The sequence below is a fragment of the Hyla sarda genome, chromosome 2 (genome assembly GCF_029499605.1).
Source record: "Hyla sarda isolate aHylSar1 chromosome 2, aHylSar1.hap1, whole genome shotgun sequence".
Lineage (NCBI taxonomy): Eukaryota > Metazoa > Chordata > Amphibia > Anura > Hylidae > Hyla > Hyla sarda.
In genome coordinates this window covers 324,776,579-324,799,346 of record NC_079190.1, presented here as the reverse complement: position 1 = coordinate 324,799,346, position 22,768 = coordinate 324,776,579, and the positions used below count along the sequence as shown (strand labels likewise).

At 42.4% G+C, this 22,768-nt stretch overlaps 1 protein-coding gene across 2 annotated transcripts in view; it reads right to left on the bottom strand.

The window, feature by feature from the left end:
- The window catches only part of SLC6A17 (solute carrier family 6 member 17), an 84,831-nt gene that overhangs the window by 52,549 nt on the left and 9,514 nt on the right, over positions 1-22,768 (bottom strand). The window lies entirely within an intron of this gene.

Genomic DNA, 22,768 nt, shown 5'->3' with positions numbered 1-22,768 from the left:
GGTTTGGGGCCCCCTTGGGTACCAGGGCCCTGGTGTGACTACTACCTCTTTAGCTACACCCCTGATTTGTGCCACTTTTACCAAATTCCATAATATTAACACAACTATACGACATTGCTATAGCTCTCTTTAGGGTAGTGATCTATTATCAGGCTGCATACACAGTAGGTCTGGATCCTACTCAGCTATAACACATTGCAAACTGTAGTTAGCAGCCTGTAACCTGTTGGCAAAAAGGCAGGTAACACTTATGGCATTGCATTTTATTATCCCCAAAACTGGTAACAGTGTAAGCCATGATAATAATAATAATAATAATATTACTGTATATCACTAATTGCAGTTAAAGCAAAAGTAACAAAATACCATGGGGTGTTCCCATCTCAAATTGATGACTATTTACATTAACTGTATGATCAGTGAGGGTATGACTACAGCAGTGATGTCCAAACTGTGGCCCTTCAGATGTTGCAAAACTACAAATCCCAGCATGCTTTGCAAATCCTAGCATGCCCAGACAGCAAACAGCTGTCTGGGCATGCTGGTAGTTTTAAAACATCTGGAGGGCTACAGTTTGGACATCACTGGACTACAGGATCCCCACCTATGCTGAGGAAGAAGGGGACGCAGTTCTGATTTAGCGATTCACAGTTTGGCACTACACAGTACAACAGCCGACCTGGTGATGCTGTGGAGGAAGACCATGAAAAAGGTCTAGTGCAGAATCAGTACTGTGGTCCATTCATTCTCAGGATTGATGTAGGTCCCAGAAATCATATCCTCAGTAATCATGAAGCAATATGCCATTACTTTACAAGATGCCAATAACTCTTTAAAGGGGTACTCTGGTGGAATTTTTTTTTTTTTTTTTAAAGCAACTGGTGCCAGAAAGTTAAACAGATTTGTAAATGACTTATTAAAAAAAAAAAAAAAAAAAAAAAAAATCTTTACCTATCCAGTACTTTTTAGCAGCTGTATAATACAGAGAAAATTATTTTCTTTTTTAATTTTTCTGTCTTGTTCACAGTGCTCTCTGCTGACACCTGATGCCTGTATCAGGAACTGTCCAGAGCAGGAAAAAATCCCCATTGCAAACCAATGCTGCTCTGGACAGTTCCTGATACAGGCATCAGGTGACAGCAGAGAGCACTGTGGACAAGACAAAAAAGAAAAATTCAAAAATAAAAGAATTTCCTCTGTAGCATACAGCTGCTAAAAAATACTGAAAGGGTAAAGATTTTTTTAATAGAAGTCATTTACATATCTGTTTAACTTCCTGGCACCAGTTGATTTAAAAACATAAATAAATACATTTCCATCGGAGTACAAATTGGGAAAGTTAACATCAGGTGAAAAGATGATGTTGTTCAGCATAAACCCAAAAATAGTATGTCTAAAAGTGTGTCTAAAGCTTCATAAAATGGGTTTCTGTGGTCAAACAGCTATACACAAGTCTAAGATCACCAAGAATACTGCCAAACATTAGCCACCACACCAACATTAGTGGCCACCACTGGATTCTAGAGCAGTAATAGAAGTGATGAAGTGATCCAGAGACTTATAGAATGTTTATCCAGGGATTTATACTACCATATTGGAATCAGAACAGAATTTTTCCTCTGTCACGGGGGAATATTTTTTTTTTTTGTATAAATAGGGCAATTGTCATCACTCTCGTGGGGGGGGGGGGGGGGGGGTTGCCTTCCTCTAGATCAACACAGTAGGGTTGTAGGTTAAACTTGGTGGACTTTTTTTTTACTTTACAAACTATGTAACTTTGTTACTATGATGAATCATATTTCACTGATTTATCTAACAATCTGGAATAAGAATCTGATTCTGGTGGATGCCTGGAGCACTACCTACCAGAATGCATAGTGCCTACTGTAAGTGTTGGCAGAGGAGGCATAGTGGTATGGTTTTGTTTTTCAGGTTTGGGTTAGTACTCAGATATCCCTGGACAACCCCTTAAAGTTTACGGCATACAAAGACATTTTTGCTACCATCTTTGTAGTAACAGTTTAGGAAAGACTCTTGTCCCAGCAAGATTGTGTTTCTCTACATAAAGCAAGGTCTATATAGACATGTATGGGCGAGTTTGGTGTAGAAGAACTCAAATGGCCTGCACCGAACCCAAACTGCAAACCACACCAACACCTTCCCAGAAAAGCTATGGTTTTGGAATTGCATATGAAGATAGGTGGGTGATAATATAGGTTATGGTCAGGTGGTCACATAGCATTGGCCATACATTGTATCGATGTCAAAAGTTCACATCAGTGCAGCCTTAGCTGTCGGAGGCTTCCTGTAAAAGTGTCAGAGATTTAGGAGCTTTATGAACAACTGCAGTGTTCTTGTCAGTGCTGTCACAAGGTCCACATGGTTTTCATCTTCAGAAAGGTTATCTACGCCATTAGATCACTTAAAGGTGGATTTTCTGTGAAAGTGACCCTTCAATCAGTTTTCATAGCACTTCAGGCTGAATTGTTTTATTTACCTATGACCTTACAATTCTGGGAAAAACTGAACACCAAAAATCTGGTATTAACCCCTTAAGGACCAAGGACGTACCGGTACGTCCTTGGTCCTGCTCTTCTGATATAACGCGGGGTTACACAGTAACCCCGCGTCATATCATGGCGGGCCCGGCGTCATAGTGAAGCCGGGACCCGCCTCTAATAGCGCGCAGCGCCGATCGCGGCGCCGCGCGCTATTAACCCTTTAGCCGCGCGCTCAAAGCTGAGCCGCGCGGCTAAAAGTGAAAGTGAAAGTTCCCGGCCAACTCAGTCGAGCTGTTTGGGATAGCCGCGGCTAATCGCGGCATCCCGAACAGCTGACAGGACAGCGGGAGGGCCCCTTCCTGCCTCCTCGCTGTCCGATCGCCGAATGACTGCTCAGTGCCTGAGATCCAGGCATGAGCAGTCATCCGGCAGAATCGTTGATCACTGGTTTCTTATGAGAAACCAGTGATCAACATAGAAGATCAGTGTGTGCAGTGTTATAGGTCCCTATGGGACCTATAACACTGCAAAAAAAAAGTGAAAAAAAAAAGTGAATAAAGATCATTTAACTCCTCCCCTATTAAAAGTTTGAATCACCCCCCTTTTCCAATAAAAAAAAAAAACACAGTGTAAATAAAAATAAAAATAAACATATGTGGTATCACCGCGTGTGGAAATGTCCGAATTATAAAAATATATCATTAATTAAACCGCTCGGTCAATGGCGTGCGCGCAAAAAAATTCCAAAGTCCAAAATAGTGCATTTTTGGTCACTTTTTATATCATTTAAAAATGAATAAAAAGTGATCAATAAGTCCTATCAATGCAAAAATGGTACCGTTAAAAACTTCAGATCACGGCGCAAAAAATGAGCGCTCATACCGCCCCATACACGGAAAAATAAAAAAGTTATAGGGGTCAGAAGATGACAATTTTAAACGTATTAATTTTCCTGCATGTAGTTATGATTTTTTCCAGAAGTCCGACAAAATCAAACATATATAAGTAGGGTATCATTTTAATCGTATGGACCTACAGAATAAAGATAAGGTGTCATTTTTACCGAAAAATGTACTACGTAGAAACGGAAGCCCCCAAAAGTTACAAAACAGCGTTTTTTTTTCAATTTTGTCGCACAATGATTTTTTTTCCCGCTTCACCATAGATTTTTGGGCAAAATGACTAACGTCATTACAAAGTAGAATTGGTGGCGCAAAAAATAAGCCATCATATGGATTTTTAGGTGTAAATTTGAAAGAGTTATGATTTTTTAAAGGCAAGGAGCAAAAAACGAAAATGCAAAAACGGAAAAACCTCCGGTCCTTAACCCCTTAAGGACAATGGACGTACTCCTACGCCCCCGTTTCCGAGTCCTTAAGGACCGAGGACGTAGGAGTACGTCCTGTCCTTTCCCGGCCCCCTGCCGCTAGCCGGAGGGGAGCCGGTGCCCGATGCCTGCTGAAATCGTTCAGCAGGCATCGCGGCATATCGCCCAGGGGGGTCATTATGCCCCCCCATGTCGGCGATGGCCGCAGATCGCTGGACAATTCAGTCCAGCGATCTGCGGCGATTCCGGGTCAATCGGGTCTCCAGTGACCCGGTGACCCGGAATTACTGGCTGATCGGGGCCGTCAGAGACGGCCCCGAACAGCCAGAGCCTGCAGGGGTGAGGTGGCACTGGTGCCACCTCACGATCGCCCTGATTCGTCGGCCGGATTACCGGCCGACGAATCAGGGCGCCTGCTGCGGGTGTCACTCCCGCACCCGCTCCGCCCCTCTTCCGGAGGACGTGAGCGGGTGCGGGACGTGCACCCCTGGTGCTGGGGACCCCGATCCCCGGCGTTAATGTTGGGATCGGGGCCCCAGGAGCGACGACGGCGGCGGCAGCGGGACTGACCTGTGCGGCGATCAAGCAGCAGCAGGAGGTGAGTGACAGCCTCCTGCTGTTGCTTAGCAACAGCTCCCAGCATGCAAAAAGGGCATGCTGGGAGCTGTAGTTATGCAACAGGAGGAGGCAGACCACCACAACTCCCAGCATGCACTTATGGGCATGCTGGGACTTATGGTTTTGCAACAGCTGGAGGCACATTCTTTCTATGGAAAAATGTACCTTCAGCTATTGTGTAACTACAACTCCCAGCTTGCACAAACAGCTTAAGTGCATGCTGGGAGTTGTAGTGGTGCATCTGGTGGTTGCATAACTACAACTCCCAGCATGCCCGTTGGCTGTCGGTGACTGCTGAGAGTTGTAGTTTTGCAACAGCTGAAGGCACACTGAGTTAAGTAGCAAACCAGTGTGTCTCCAGCTGTTGCATAACTACAATCGCCAGCATCCCCAGCCAAAGTAGTATGCCTCCCGCTGTTGCATAACTACAACACCCAGCATGCCCTTCCGCTGTCCGTACATGCTGGGGGTTGTAGCTTTTGCAACAGCTGAAGGCACACTGGTTGCAAAAGACTGAGTTTGTTGCCAAACTCAGTGTTTCACAACCTGTGTGTCTCCAGCTGTTGCAAAACTACAACTCCCAGCATGCACTGATAGACCGTACATGCTGGGAGTTGTAGTTTTGCAACAGCTGGATGTTCCCCCCCCCCCCCCCCCCCCCCCCAATGTGAATGTACAGGGTACACTCACATGGGCGGAGGATTACAGTAAGTATCCGGCTGCAAGTTTGAGCTGCAGCAAATTTTCTGCTGCAGCTCAAGCTGCCAGCGAGAAACTACTGTGAACCCCCCGCCCGTGCGACTGTACCCTAAAAACACTACACTACCACACAATAAAATAAAAAGTAAAAAAACACTACATATACACATACCCCTACAATAAAAATGAAAAACGTCTGGTACGCCACCGTTTCCAAAACGGAGCCTCCAGCTGTTGCAAAACTACAACTCCCAACATGCACTGATAGACCGTACATGCTGGGAGTTGTAGTTTTGCAACAGCTGGATGTTCCCCCCCCCCCCCCCCCCCCCCAATGTGAATGTACAGGGTACACTCACATGGGCGGAGGATTACAGTAAGTATCCGGCTGCAAGTTTGAGCTGAGGCAAATTTTCTGCCGCTGCTCAAACTGCCAGCGAGAAACTACTGTGAACCCCCGCCCGTGCGACTGTACCCTAAAAACACTACACTACCACAAAAAATAAAATAAAAAGTAAAAAACACTACATATACACATACCCCTACACAGCCCCCCTCCCCTCCCCAATAAAAATGAAAAACGTCTGGTACGCCACTGTTTGCAAAACGGAGCCTCCAGCTGTTGCAAAACAACTACTCCCAGTATTACCAGATAGCCACTGACTGTCCAGGCATGCTGGGACTTTTACAACAGCTGGAGGCACCCTGTTTGGGAATCGCTGGCGTAGAATACCCCTATGTCCACCCCTATGCAATCCCTAATTTAGGCCTCAAATGCGCATGGCGCTCTCACTTTGGAGCCCTGTCGTATTTCAAGGCAACAGTTTAGGGTCACATATGGGGTATCGCCGTACTCGGGAGAAATTGTGTTACAAATTATGGGGGGTATTTTCTGCTATTACCCTTTTTAAAAATCTAAAATTTTTGGGAAACCAACATTTTAGGTAAAAAATTTTTTATTTTTTTTTTACATATGCAAAAGTTGTGAATCACCTGTGGGGTATTAAGGTTCACATTACCCCTTGTTATGTTCCCCGAGGGGTCTAGTTTCCAAAATGGTATGCCATGTGTTTTTTTTTGCTGTCCTGGCACCATAGGGGCTTCCTAAAGGTGACATGCCCCCCAAAAACCATTTGTCGCTCCTTCCCTTCTGAGCCCTCTACTGCGCCCGCTGAACAATTAACATAGACATATGAGGTATGTGCTTACTCGAGAGAAATTGGGCTACAAATACAAGTAAAAATTTTCTCCTTTTTACCCCTTGCAAAAATTCAAAAATTGGGTTTACAAGAACATGCGAGTGTAAAAAATGAAGATTTTGAATTTTCTCCTTCACTTTGCTGCTATTCCTGTGAAACACCTAAAGGGTTAAAACATTTACTGAATGTCATTTTGAATACTTTGGGGGGTGTAGTTTTTATAATGGGGTCATTTATGGGGTATTTCTAATATGAAGACCCTTCAAATCCACTTCAAACCTGAACTGGTCCATGAAAAATAGGGAGTTTGAAAATTTTGTGAAAAATTTCCAAATTGCTGCTGAACTTTGAAGCCCTATGGTGTCTTCCAAAAGTAAAAACTCATAAATTTTATGATGCAAACATAAAGTAGACATATTGTATATGTGAACCCAAAAATGTTTTATTTTGAATATCCATTTTCCTTACAATCAGAGAGCTTCAAAGTTAGAAAAATGCAAAATTTTCATTTTTTTCATCAAATTTTGGGATTTTTCACCAAGAAAGGATGCAAGTTACCATAAAATTTTACCACTAAGTTAAAGTAGAATATGTCACGAAAAAACAATCTCGGAATCAGAATGATAACTAAAAGCATTCCAGAGTTATTAATGTTTAAAGTGACAGTGGTCAGAATTGCAAAAAACGCTCTGGTCCTTAAGGTGTAAAATGGCCTGGTCCTTAAGGGGTTAAGGGGTTAAGACTCATACTACCCTTTACACTCATGGGACAGATGTAGAAGATGTAATGTGAAACAGCCTCCAAAGACCATATTGACCCATAATATAAGCTGCCAGCACAGCCTCTTATGTAGGACAGGAAGAAGCAAGTGACATCATGCACCAGTGCTTATGCAGTGCAAAGAAAAAGATTTTCAAGGTCCTTGTGTCAGAGCTACAGGTTAAAAAAAATTCCTTTAGGTGCCCTTTTCTCCTAAAATATAGAGGAACATTTTTTTTAAATATTTTATATTACTAGAGATGAGCGAGTTGAGCCCAGTGAACCCAGTCTAGCTCAGAACTTTAGGGTATATTTGGCTTTTTAAATGTTACCAGGCTTGGCTTGCACAAGCCGGGCATCAACACAATTTTGCCATAGCATATGATACTGTGTCACATAAGAGGTTCCTACATAAAATGAGAAGGATTGGGTGGGGGCAGAATGTATGTAAGTGGGTGAGTAACTGGTAATAGGAAACAGAGGGTGGTTATTAGGAGGGTGGTATATACACTGATTGGGTGACCGTTACTAGTGGGGTACCACAGGGGTCAGTTCTGGGCCTTATTCTTGTTAATATACTTAATTTCTGGCAGCCTCCCAGTCTGACTGGGAGCACATGGTAAGTGAGCTTTTACACCTTATCCACACTGGTGTGGTGCTGTGCGGCGTCCATTGCTGCCATGGCACCGTGTCTGTGGGGAGGCGCGGCCCTAGGACTGGTTTGAGTGGCATTGGAGCCGCTCTGCCAGTGGGTCGTTCCCCCTGTGGGCACTGGTGTTGCAGAGGTGGAGGCCGCCACTCAGTGCTACGCCATTTTATGCTAGGAACGTTAGGGACCAACTTAAAATAGGTGGCCTTGACGTGGGCTTGTATCTTTTGATCAAAATGTATACTAACAACCTGTTTGTTTTTGAATTTATGCTGAGAAGCAAGTGGATTGAACTACAATATGCAGATGTGCGACCATGTCTGTTTTCTCTATCTGAATTAACATTGTGTTTTCTATCCCCTCCTTTTTTTTGTTGGTTTCACTTGGTCTGCACTCTTCCCCACCTCCTCAGCCCAACCCTATATAAAGTAGCAGGTAGCTATAGAGGGCCCTTTCATTTCTGGCAGCCTCCCAGTCTGACTAGGAGTACATGGTAAGTGAGCTTTTACACCTTGTTCACACTGGTGTGGTGCTGTGCGGCGTCTATTGCTGCCGTGGCACCTTGTCTGTGGGGAGGCAAGGCCCTAGGACTGGTTTGAGTGGCATTGGGGCTGCTCTGCCAGTGGGTAATTCCCCCTGTGGGCACAGGTGTTTCGGCGGTGGTGGTCACAGACCAGTGCTATACCATTTTATGCTAGGGACGTTAGGGACCAACTCTAAAAAGGTGGCCTTGAACCTTTTGATCAAAATGTATACTAACAACCTGTTAGTTTTAGAATTTATGCTGAGAAGCAAGAAGATCGTAATACAATATGTAGATGTGTGACCATGTCTGTTTTCTCTACCTGAATTCACATTCATACTTATTAATTACCTTGTAGAGAGAACTGGATCTGGATAGGTTGGAAACTTGGACTGGGAAGTGGCAGATGAGATTCATCACTGATAAATGTAAGGTTATGCACATGGGGCCGAAAAATCCAGGAATTATGTATTAACCTGTTAACGACCATGTACGTCTATGCCCCTACCTAAGGGGACTAAAAGTGTAAAAAAATAAAAAATAAAGTTTAACTTATTAAAAAAGTTTAAATCACCCCCTTTTACCAAATTCCATATAAAAAAAATCTATAAACATAATAAAAATAAACATATGTGGTATTACCGTGTGTGTAAATGTCCTAAATATAAAAATATATTGTTAATTAAACCGCACGGTCAATGGCGTACACGCCAAAAAATTCCAAAGTCCAAAATAGCGTATTTTTGGTCACTTTTTATACCATTAAAATTTTTTTTAAAGCTATCAAAGAGTTATCAAAGAGTTCGTCAAAAACAAAAAATGGTACCAATTAAAACGTCAGATCATGGCACAAAAATGAGCCCTCATACCACCCCGTACGCAGAAAAATAAAAGTTATAGGGGTCCAAAGAGGACAATTTTAAATGTATTAATTTTCGTGCATGTAGTTCTGTTTTTTCCAAAAGTACGACAATATAAAACCTATATAAGTAGGGTATCATTTTAATAGTATGGACCTACAGAATAAAGACACCGTAAGTAATTTTTACCTAAAAATTTACTGCGTAGAAACGGAAGCCCCCAAATGTGCTAAATTGTGTTATTTCTTCAATTTTATCGCACAATGATTTTTCTTCCATTTCGCCGTAGATTTTTTGGTAAAATAACTGAAGTCATTACAAAGTAGAATTGGTGGTGCAAAAAATAAGCCCTCATGTGGATTTTTGGGTGCAAAATTGAAAGGGTGATGATTTTTAAAAGGTAAGGAGGAAAAAAGAAAGTGCAAAAAGAAAAACGCTTGGTCCTTAAGGGGTTAAATGGGAAAACACTGGGGGGAAAAAACTGACAAGAAGAAAGGAGTTTTAGTTAATAGTAAATTTAGCTGTAGTGACCAGTGTTGGGCTGCTGCTGCCAAGGCAAATAAAATCATGGGGTGCATCAATAGGGGCATACATGCCCACAACAAGGAAATAGTTCTACCGCTGTACAAATCACAAGTCAGACCACACAGAATACTGTATACAGTACTGAGATATAGTGGAGCTGGAGAGGGTTCAAAGACCAGGGTAATAAGGGGAATGGGAGGTCTACAGTACCCAGAAAGATTATCAGAATTAGGGTTATTTAGTACTCTCCCATGACATATTTATACCCAGGACTGTATCTATAACAAGGGGGCATCCTCTACACCTAGAGGAAAGTTTCTACACCAGCACAGACAGGTTCTTTACTGTAAAAGCAGTGAGACTAGGGAACTTTCTGCCAGTGTAAGTGGCCATAGTGAACACAATAAAAACGTTCAAAAGGGGCCTGGATGTATTTCTAGATTAAATATTACAGGTTACAATTACTAGTTTCTGGAAGTGGGCTGTTGATCTCGTGATTTATTCTGATTGTCAGACTTGGAGTCAGGAAGGAGTGGTGTCCAGGGCCGGATCATTGGCACTCCTGGTGCACCTGCTCCGGGCCCCGTGCCCGCAGGGGGCCCCGTCACATTCGGGACATCCCTGCGGGCTGCTCAGTAGCGGATCGGGGGGGGGGCTGTTTTAAAGTGGCCGCAGAGTTGCCCGGCCGTGGCCACTTAAACAGTAACCAGCGGTGGCTCCTGTGGGCCCAGACACTTCTCCTCCTGCCTATTCTATTTTTCATATTTCCTTACCTGGCCGTGCTCTGCAGGCTCAGGTAATGCATCGGGTCTTGTGGGTCTGTGACAAGAGACGGCTCCTCTGCACGGCGTCACTCACCATTTCCTGCAGCCGCTACAGGGCAGTTTTCTTCATTACACCCCAGCGTTGCAGGAAATGAGGAGTAACATACCTGACGCCGTGCAGAGGAGCCGCAGGAGACGTCACTCGTCACAGCCCACAAGACCCGATGCATTACCTGAGCCTGCCGAGCGCGGCCAGGTAAGGAAATATGAAAAATAGAAAGAGCAGGTGAGGAATGATGAGCAGGGGAAAACACAGGAAAGGAGGTGGGGGGGGTGTAAATATGGCACAGGGGCTGATAAGAGGGGGAGGGCAAACTGAGGATCAAGGGAATCAAAGGGGGGGGGGAATGATGAGGCATGTAGTTCAGAGCTTCCAAGTCATTTATTTTACATTTATTTTTTCCCCTCAAATTTTCCTGTGAAAATGAGGGTGCGTGTTATAAGCCAGTGCGTGTTATATGCAGATAAATACTGTCATATTCCCCCCCCCCCCCTCACATTCAGCAGGACATCCCTGTGTCCTGAAAGATCTTTTTGGGATACAAGGATGTCCCGGTTACCTTTATGCGGCCCCGCGTTAACTTTAAAAACGCAGGGGCCGCCGGACATCACTGGTGTCCCGTGCGTGCGCCCGTAGGAGCGGAGCAGTGAGGATGCACGCATGGTAAGTTACCTACGCATCATCTTCAGTGCTCTGACCACCGCTCCTCCGGTCTCAGGACCTACTGCTTTGGCCCCTAGGCCATAGCAGTAGATCATGACCCCGGACCAGAGGAGCGGTGGTCGGAGCACTGAAGTGGGGCAGTACACAGACATACAGCCTCCAGCCATACACTGTATATGGCTGGAGGCTGTATGTCTGTGGGGGACACTGCCAACGTAATGCGGGGGAACTGCAACCTACTGTGGGGGAGCTGTCACGCCCCCTCCCATAGACTTGCATTGAGGGGGCGTGGCATTCCGTAACGTCCGTTCCCGTGGTCGGGAGCCAGAACCTCCAGCGCTGCCGGAAGCAGATACAGGTGGGTGCTGCATGCTATATTGCAGGGGTCCCCAGCGGCGGGACCCCCGCGATCAGACATCTTATCCCCTATCCTTTGGATAGGGGATAAGATGTCTAGGGGTGGAGTACCCCTTTAAGGACAAGGGGAGGACTAAGGCTAAGTTTCCAGAGAAGGCAAAAGCACAAGAAAAAAAAATGCTAAAAAATTACCATAACACAGGAAAAAGTAGCAGTTTTTCTGTATGTTTTTGCAGGAAAAAAAAAAAGGGGGGGGGGGGGAAACCTAGCCTTAGGGGTCTCTCGGAGCAGGAGTCTGGAGGAGGACTTAGGGGTCTGGGGGAATTAGGGCTCGTCCACACTAAGAACTTCCGCCAGCAGAATTTTGTTTGTTTTCAATGGGATGCTGCTGCTCTGTGCACACTACAGAGGACACAGTGTGTGTAGTATTATTTTTAGAGGGCATGATGTTTGGCAGTATAGCAGGGTACACAGGGTTTGGCAGTATTATATTTAGGAAGCACAGTCTCTTGTAGGGTTATAATGATTGTTGACTTTATACAGAGGATGAGGATCGGCTGTCAAAGTGAGGAACCAAAGATGTCCAGTCATCGAACTTTACAGAGGAAGATTGAGCTGGAAGAAGACATGGGGTCTGGACCAGATGTAGAAGAAAAGGAAAGACAACAGAGAAGACGTCTCCTGTGAGTCATTTTATGTTTGTGTATTCTCCTGACTGTCCCATTAGGTCTCTTGTTACTTCTAAGTTTTGCAGTAATAATGGATGAAACTGTACCCCAATTTTAGGCTCTAGCTGTTACAAAACAACAACTCCTATAATGCCTGCAGCTCTCCAGACATAATGGATGTTGTAGCTTTGCAACAGCTGGAAAGAGTGACTTGAACTGAAGTGATTTTAGACCATGCAGGCCATTTTATTTTAACGGGGGCCTGACTCCTGCTCCACTCAGTGGAAGGGGAGGGGGACGGCATCATAATGAAGTGCTCCGTCTTCCAGGCAGCCTTAATCTGGCACACTGAGGGCCAGGGCAAAAATAGGGGGACAGTTATGAAACCCTATATATACGCCACACAGTCAGTGAGAACAGGGACGACTTGGACTGAAAAGCAGCCCTGGCACACAAAACTCACCAAGCCCTTCAACACTATCTCACATAGGAAGAAAGTAAAATTTGAGCATAGAAACAACTTATAACATGTCTGAGCCAGGTGTACACTTGTTTCAGTCCGGGACCAGTATATGCTAGACTATACACAGACCAATATAGCCAACAATACCGCCATACAGTGACTATATAGGGGTCAGACACCAGGCACTCTGCAGAGATTCATCACCCTGCAGACTATACAGGAGAATACAGTCACAGGCAGAACAACTACAGAGGATCTTTCAGGTCTCCTGACCTTATTTTAGTGAATACTTGCATTATAAAAGAATTGTAGATATTTGTCTTAGAATGAATTCTCAGTCACTCATGCATTAGTCCAGATGAACCAATCTGCCTGAAACCCATACTGTCTGATTTTGCCAATACCAATTACAGCTCAGCTTTCATTTTACCACAGCTTGTTTAGATATGAAGGTTGAGCTGCGATATGTTGTAAAAACCAAGCAGATTTGGTTTCAGGCAGATTGATAAACCTGGGCCATTGTTGTTCTTCAGTAATTCCTATTAAAAAGATCTGAATCATTTTTTTACTGTGTTTTACCTGTAACGGCAGTGAAGTGAATCTGCTGAACCCATGAGGATGATGGCATGGGCCGTTTCAGGGAGTGGAGTCTAAGGTGCAACTAGTTTTCACCAGAGCCCGGCGCAAAGCAGGATGGACTTGCAGCGGCAGGTGGCACCCAGGTCGCTACCCCTGATACGACTCGTCCACACAGGCAGTCGAGGTGTAACGTGGCACAGGAAGGATGAGGCAATTACGAAGTCAGGACCGGCAGAAGGTCAGGGCAAGCGGCACATGTGCAAGGTCAAGAACGCAGCTAGGAGGTCTGGTACACAGTAAGACAATACAAAATCGGGAACTCTTTCTCTTAGGCTAGTGAGCACAAAGATCCGGCAGGGAACAGGAGGAAGTGTGGGGTTAAATAGGGTAAGTTCCTGACAAGCACCAATCAATGATGCACTGGCCCTTTAAATCTCTGAGAACCGGCAAGCGCCCTAGGAGGTGGGTATGCGTGCAGGTGAGAAGCAGTGGACCGCGCGCTTTTGCATCGCATCATGCGAGGCTCAGTACAGTCCATGCGGGAAGTCGAGCAGGGAGAGTGCCCACGGTCAGCGGTGCTACTCATAACATTACCATTCTCCTTCACAGAGGTGTGTCCTTACATGGTGACAGGGGCCAGTCACCACTGACAGTATCACTTTTTGTATGCTTGGAAAACACAGCCATAGACTATAATGGATTATAGTTTGTATTGAAGTCAGCTTAGTCCCGCCTTCTGAGCACACCTTTGCGGCGAACCCGCCAGCACCGCCCCGGCTTCACTGATACTATCCAGGTAGAAACACAATGTCCGGCACCAGGGGTTAAGATATAAAACTTAATGCATTTATTAATGACAAGACATACAGTCGCAGTGGTCACTGACGCGTTTTGAGCTGTACAGTTCAGTACTATCATTAAGACCTGTTGTACCCATAGCCTCTAACCGTAAAATCCATCTTACTTTTTTTGTCCAGAATTTCTTCTTTTGTCATGCCTCCGTGTGCACGCTCCCCCCTTTCAATGCCGGTGATGTTGAATAAATGGAGCTGCTCCTACTCCTGTTTTTAAGGATGTCGCGTGTTCATGGATGTGGTGGAAAAATGGCCTTTTTTGTTTTCCCCACATAGAACAAATGACAACTACATGTTAAAGCATATCCAATATGAGTGGATCAGCAGGTTATTAGTTGGTTTATCTTTATATCATACCCATACCCATTCAACGTGAGATTTTTCGCTTTAGAGTTCAGATGGCAAAATGTGCAGGAACCACAGCAGTAATTGCCGATTGGTCTCTGTTCAGAAAGCCAATCTTGTTTCTCTCTTTTTTCTGTACACATACACACACATATATATATATATATATATATATATATATATATATATATATAGCAAATGGAAACACAGCAGCACTTCCAGATGGTGATTAATTAGTGGCTTTATTAATCACAGAGTGAATATGCGACGTTTCGGCCACCTCTCGTGGCCTTCATCAACCTTCATCAACAGGCTTGATGAAGGCCACGAGAGGTGGCCGAAACGTCGCATATTCACTCTGTGATTAATAAAGCCACTAATTAATCACCATCTGGAAGTGCTGCTGTGTTTCCATTTGCTGTATACCTTTGGAATCCGTGGCCAGGATTCAACCACCGCTTTGCACTCCATCACCAATACTTGAGTGCTGCTCCACCTGCTGGAATGTGTATATATATATATATATATATATATATATATATATATTTTTTTTTTTTTATTTTTTTTTTATGTAATCTCTAATAGTAATGTTCTTTTTATATGTTATGATAGGTTTTAATTCCTTTACTTGTTTTAAATCCTCATCTCCCTGCAACAAATGCCAGTTGTTAAAAACGGCACTTTTGATTGTATTATTTAACAGGGAATTTGCAAAAGAGAACCCCATCCTGGTTTCATCTGTTTTTTATTCGGTTTTGGTTTTAACAACTGTCTCCTTGGAATTAGTTCTACTTTTTTTTCTTGCCTCTTTCTTGCTGCCTATTGATGAGGCAAGAAAAAAAGTAGAATTGATTCCAAGGAGACAGTTGTTAAAACCAAAAAACAGATGAAACCAGAATGGTGTTCTCTTTTGCAAATTCCCTGTTAAATACAATCAAAAGTGCCATTTTTAACAACTTGCATTTGTTGCAGGTAGATTAGGATTTAGAACAAGTAATGGAATTAAAACCCATCATAACATATAAAAAGAACATTACCATTAGAGATTACAAAAAAATATATATATATATACGAGAAACAAGATTGGCTTTCTGAATAGAGACTAATTGGCAATTACTGCTGTGGTTCCTGCACATTTTGCCATCTGAACTCGAAAGGAAAAAAAAAAAAAAAAATCACGTTAAATGGGTATGATATAAAGATAAACCAACTAATAACCTGCTGATCTACTCATATTGTATATGCTTTAACATGTAGTTGTCATTTGTTCTATGTCGGGAATATAAAAAGGCCATTATTCCACCGCATCTGTGAACACGCACAATCCAAAACCGGAGTAGGAGCAGCTCGATTTATTCAACATATAAATGAAAAACAAAAAAGGAGAAAAAAATACTTTTCAATTCACCGGCATTAAAAGGGTCAAGCGTGCACACGGAGGCATGACAAAAGAAGAAATTCTGGACAAAAAATAAGTAAGGTGGATTTTACGGCTAGAGGCTATGGGTACGACAGGTCTAAGTGATAGAACTGAGCTAAATGTACTGTTATGAGTCTCTATAGCGTTTTTAGATATGTTTTTATGATCACTTACCTGTCCAATGTTGTTTACATGTAACCATGGACACTCGGGTTGGGGATTATATAACGTGTCTCGGAAGGCAAAGATGTGTGGGCCAGTTTCCTGAGGAAGCCACCGTCTAGTGTTGCGGAACGCATGGAGCAAGCCAGTCCCCTGACTCTGGGTGACACTATTCTTATGTTTGACTGTCGATTACAGTAGTTGGTATTCTTTCTGCAGCCAGATGCCCTAGCTTTTCACAGGGTTATTGGGGCTTATTACTAGTTTATAGGGGGGCCCTAGGTATTCTGTCACATACATTATTTATAGTTAGTCAGTGCATGGTTTCCACCTTGTAAGGGTTTTTTCTTCCTTGTTTCATGGTACATAATGTTGTGATCAGTTCTTATGCATTAGGCACTTCATATGGGGATTGTGTTGTCTTAAATTTTTGCCACATTGTGGGGCTCTGGCGTGCCTATATGGCTGTTTACATATATGCAATTTAATATGGTCACCTTATCTGCTCATTTTGCACGAGTCAGGGGATAGAGATAGGATTATGTTCCTAGGCTCTCTGAATTTAGTTGTATGTTTTTTAAGTTGTTTTAATGGTGTCTGTACCCCTTCTTATGTGTGTTTTTTCAATAAAGAAAATGTTTTATTCATTATACATATATATGGTAGTTGGTGTGCAACTTTTTTCCTTTTGTGTTCATAGTGTGGGCCAGTTGAAGCGCGGCCAGTGCGCAAAACGGCACTGTTGCCCTACGAGACACCCCTGCACAGATTCTCGTCTGCACAGCACTTGATGTTATCAGGATCTGCAAATAAACCCTTCACTGAAGCATCTAATCATGTGGTGAGTGCCCCGTTTTTCTGTTCTCATGGACTATACTTGTAGACTGCCATTCTTCATAGAGTGAGCACAGCCCTGTTTTCCAGGAAGGGGGGATCCGTATATCTGCACTAGCATCCTTAAGCAGGTACCTCAATTACTAGAGATGAGCAAAGTTACAGTGATTCCATTAGTCATGAACTTCTCGACAGTTGCTGACTTTAGCCTGCATAAATTAGTTCAGCTTTCAGGTGCTCTGGTGGGCTGGAAAAGGTGGATACAGTCCTAGGAGACTCTCACCTAGGACTGTATCCACCTTTTCCAGCCCACCGGAGCACCTGACAGCTGAACTAATTCATGCAAGCTAAAGTCAGCAACCGCCAAGCCGAGAAGTTTGCAACGAATCGAATTACTGCAACTTTGCTCATCTCTACTAATTACATGCAGTGCCGAATGAGTCTATGTTGGTGGACTAGTCATGACCTTGACTTTATGCACTCCAACTTTTCCTGAGGATGTTTAGACCAACCAGAACCGTTATTTATAATTAAAAAAATAAATAAATGTCTGCACATCCAAACAGATTTTAAATGAGAGAAAAAACACAGAAGAACAATTGTGCGGTGAGAAAAGAGGTCAGCAGATTTTATTTTAGCTACGTATTGGTGTGAATCCTGAAAGTGTAAATGATGTCGAACTCCTGACTGTAACAGGGCTGGTCTGTCAGCGATAGTGGGGTGAATGATTAAAGACCAAGCAAAGGCTTGTTCAAAATAATGACTTTCAAACAAGTTGTTAGGGACCGACCGGGGGACAGGGAGAGTGAGCCCTAAACTGACCCTAAAACTGCTCTGCCTCCCTACTTGTCCACCCACCCTAACCAGTGAGTCGACAACTGGGCACCGGTCCCTCCCTCAACTAAAGAGCTGGGGCCTAATAAAAACACACACTGATAAATAGTCGGTCACCAACCAGAAAACTAACAGGAACATTCAACTCTATCAAAGAGGACACCATCAGTGGACATGAACAGAGGACACTAAAGATCATTGGACATAAACAGGGGGCACAGTGGCCGTGAACAGAGGACTCTATAGATCTGTGGTCATGAACAGACGTCACTATAGATAAGTAGACATGTACCAAACTCAAGAAATCAGAATACAAGAACTAATAAACAAAGTTCAAAACACTAGCCCCTTAAGGACTCAGCGTTTTTCCATTTTGGCATTTTCATTTTTTCCTCATTACGTTCTAAAAATCTTAACGCTTTAAATGTTGCACATAAAATTCCATATGATGGCTTATTGTTTGCACCACCAATTCTACTTTGCAATGACATTAGTCATTTTACCAAAAAATCCACGGTGAAACGGAAAAAAAAAATTCATTTTGTAACTTTTAGGGGCTTCAGTTTCTACGCAGTACATTTTTTGGTAAAAATGACACCTTATCTTTATTCTGTAGGTCCATACCCTACTTATATAGGTTTGATTTTGTCATACTTCTGGAAAAAAAAAATCATAACTACATGCAGGAAAATTTATACGTTTAAAATTGTCATCTTCTGACCCCTATAACTTAAATTTTTCCGCACATGGGCCAGTATGAGGGCTAATTTTTTGCGCCGTGTTCTGAAGTTTTTATTGGTACCATTTTTGCATTGATCAGACTTTTTGGATCGCTTTTTATTCATTTTTAATTATATAAAGAGTGAACAAAATATGCTATTTTGGACTTTGGATTTTTTTGCACGTACGCCATTGACCGTGCGGTTTAATTAACTATATATTTTATAGTTCGGACATTTACGCACGCTCCAATACCACATATGTTTATTTACACAGTTTTTTTTATGGGAAAAGGGGGGCGATTCAAACTTTTATTAGGGAAGGGGTTAAATGACCTTTATTAATTTTTTTTTCTTTTCACTTTTTTTGCAGTGTTCTAGCTCCCATAGGGGGCTATAACACTGCACACACTGATCTTTTACCCATATCCCTGCAAAGCCATGGCTTTGCATGGATCAGCATTCTAGTGGCTCAATTGCTCAAGCCTGTAGCTCAGGCCTGGAGCAATCAAACACCGATCGGACGCGACAGAGCAAGGTAAGGGGACCTCCGCTCACGTCCTAGCTGATCGGGACATCAAGATTTTATCACACTGGTCCCGATCAGCCCGACTGAGCTGCCAGAAAGCTTTTACTTTCGTTTTAGACGCGGCAATCAACTTTGATCACTGCGTCTGAAGGGTTAATAGCACGCCAAAACAACTCTCTGTGCCGCGAGCTATTAGTCCAGGGTCCCAGCTATCATTAGCAGCCGAGACCGACCCGGTATGATGCGGGGTCACAGTGTGACCCTGTTTTAAACACCAGGACCTGGCACAGGGCATACAGGTACGCCCTGCGTCCCTAAGAGGCTAGACAAGAAAAACGGATAAGTCAACAGACTTCAGAAACAGACAGTAATTTAGCATAATCCCCCAGGACATCCAATAGACCCCAAGTCCAAGGACCAGAAACAGGAATATATCGCTAACAGGGCAGAATATAGTGAATAGCAAACAGTTCATAAACCAGATATCAGATTAACAGCAGATATGCTAAAAATGAACAAGACTAAGCATGATATGAGTATACAGCAGAATTCAGGAGATGCAGGGGATAGCAGAAAAACTGAGAGCCAAAACACAAACTGAACAGGTAACAGAACACTGTTCACACAGAACACACCAGAAAACCGCAATCCCTCAGAAACGTCCAGCAGACTCCAAGTCCCATGGACCAGAAACAGGGATGCCAGATATTAGGACACTGTTCACACTGGACTGTCCACTATAGGAATAGCCATAATAAATCCACATAGACTACTGACCAGCGGCACACACACCTCAGTGTGGTCAGGATTCTGGCCCAGTAGGAAAACAGAAATCTAAAAGACAGAACTTCACAAAAACTAGAGCAAAAACAGTGTGAGCAAACAGTGTGAACAGACACATAACAGAAAGGATAATAAAACCCTAAAACCGACTAAATAAACACAGCTTAAAATCCACTAAGAGCATGACACATGACTGAAACCAGAAAAACAAAGTGCAAGCAGAAACAGATATAGTAGACAAAAAGCACAGAGTGTTTCACCCAGCCTCCATTACCTGCATGGCAGTATGTTACCAGCTAGACATCAAGAAGTCTCTGTAATCACCAGCCCAGATACTAGCCTGGGCTGACACACCCTAGCAGCTAGCGGCTACCAGAGGCTTGGGCTGAAACAGCCAGAGAAATTAACTCTTCCCTACCCAGGGAAGATAAAACTATTCACAACACAGCCATACCAATAGGCTGTGTGTGAATACAGACCAATAGAGACATGACACAAATACACAATATGACTGGGGCAAATGGGAGAGTATTTTTAGGAATACAAAATCTATCTTAAAAAGACGCAACAATAAATATAATAAAATTCGTAGAAATTCCCAACACGTCACTTTCAGTTCAACTGAACAAGAAAACTAGAGAAAGTCCAACAGATTACTCAGACTGCTCAGAAACCAGCGGAGAGTCTGTGTCATCTTGTGTGAACACAGACATAAATTCCAAATATGAGAAAAACAACAAAAAACAACAGTCAAAAAACGACAAAGGATGGCAGGGAGGAAACACCGAACGAAAAACCTCAGAGCGAAACAAAACGAAGAAAAAATAGATGCATATCAAGTTATAAATCTTTCATTGTATAACATTACAGAAAAACTATTATTATCCAAAAGTTTGGGATTTTTACCAACACACCACTTTGACGTTTTTAAAACTATTTTGGATATAAATAAATTTGACAGTTGACTATAAAAAAAAAAAAAATTGCCATTAAATGAGGAGTGTCCATCGGAAATGTTGGAATTGGAATCGGGGACTGAATCACAGGAAGAAACATGTGCAATATTAACATCATTTGAGGAACAAACGGCTTATCGCAATCTAAATATTTTGGAAGTAGAAGCCAGAAATAACAAAATAAGTCTCCAACGTTTAAAACCAAGAACTGTGATTTCTATCCTGTACAGACAAGACCAGCAGTATTGGATCTGGTAGTTTTGAAAAAACATAGTATTGAAAACAATGGAACAAAGGATAATTTAACTAAAAAGGAAAGACAAGCAATGAATTCTCTTTAAAAAAATGGATATTTGACTGTTCGTGCTGCAGATAAGGGTGGTTCTGTAGTGTGCTTAAACACCGGATTATATCTAAAACTAAGTGAAGAAATGCTCTTGGATAAAAATACTTACCGTCTTTTGGGCACCGACCCTACACCACTTTTCAAACTAAACTAAGAGACCTGTTACAGGAGGGAGTGTCTCTATCTGTCTTTCCTGAGAAAGAAAGAGTATATAATTGTGGAAAAACCCATTATTCCTATTTTTCACATTTTGCCTAAAATGCATAAGAACCAATTCCTGCCGCCGATGCATCCCATCGTGGCGGGAATAGGTTCTTTAAAAGAAAAGATTTGTGAATGGTTAGACTCGGTACTCAAGCTTCTCTTAGTGAAGTGTCCGAGCTACATTAGAGATTCCAAACACTTATTGAGAATTATGCAGCAGTTCACATGGAGCGATTCGTATTTGTGGATCACCTGCGATATTGAATCGCTCTATTCTGCCATACCACATGAGGTAGCTTTGCAAGCAATTGAGAGTGTCATGTATGGTTTTTCAAATTATAGTGATGATCTCAAGAAATGTATTTTGGAAGTTACATCGTATGTTTTGAAACATAATTATTTTATGTTTAATGATTATTTTTATCTGCAGAAAACAGGAGCCTCTATGGGGGCTAAATCCTCACCTGCTCTCGCTAATCTGTTTGTCTTCTGGTGGGAAGAAATGTATATATTCTCAGATAATAATCCCTTCAAACATTGTTTAATTTGGTATGGCAGGTGTATAGATGACGTGGTTGTTGCCTGGAATGGGTATAAAAATCAAGCTATACAATTCATTGAATATCTGAATGCAAACAATTGCAATCTAAAATTTACCCACACCTGGGACCAAAACACTGTACCCTTTTTAGATATTGTCTTGGTTGCTAAAGGCAACAGAGAGGAAAAAATTCCATTCCGTAAACCCATTTCAGGCTACATCACGCTCAGAACTGACTCATGTCATCCGAGACACACAATAGAAAGCATACCAGTAGGGGAACTAATCCGTATTAAACAGAACAGTTCCACAGAGATGTGTATCTTAGGGAAGCTAAAAATACGTGCACCAGACTCCGACAAAGAGGTTACCCCCAATGGCTTCTTCATAAAGCGAGTGGATCCTATGCAACGTACTTCTAGAGAAGGTAAAACTTATGACTGAGAATAGTAATAAGTTAACATTTTTTACCACATTTAGTGCAGAGTTTAATAAAATTTAAAACATTGTTAATAAGCATTTACCTATACTTTTTTGTGATCTGGATCTTAAACAGCTTACAAGGAGGTGTATTTTTTTCTAGTAGAAGAGCGCCTACTTTGTTATCTACATTAGTCCCCAGTTTAGTGGAAAGAATAAAAAGGATTCCTGGTTGTCTGTAAGAGGATTTCACAGGTGTTCGGAGTCCAGATGTGTGGTGTGTCAGTACGCTGTTAAATGCTCAGTGGTCGAAGGTACTATTGATAATGAAAAAATATCCCATAAAAAAACTTTATCAATTGTAATAGTAAACATTTAATTGATAAAATAACATGTACAAAATGTGATTTGAACTATATAGGTAGCACCAAACGGTCACTAAAAAAGAGAATTGTGGCATGCATCTGGACCTAATGATAAGGATTACCCTTATGATTTTGATTACTGATCAATATATATATATATATATATATTTATATATTAAAAATAGATATATATGCTGCAAAAAAACATTATTTTCCTTGAGACATATCAGCTTGCTATTTG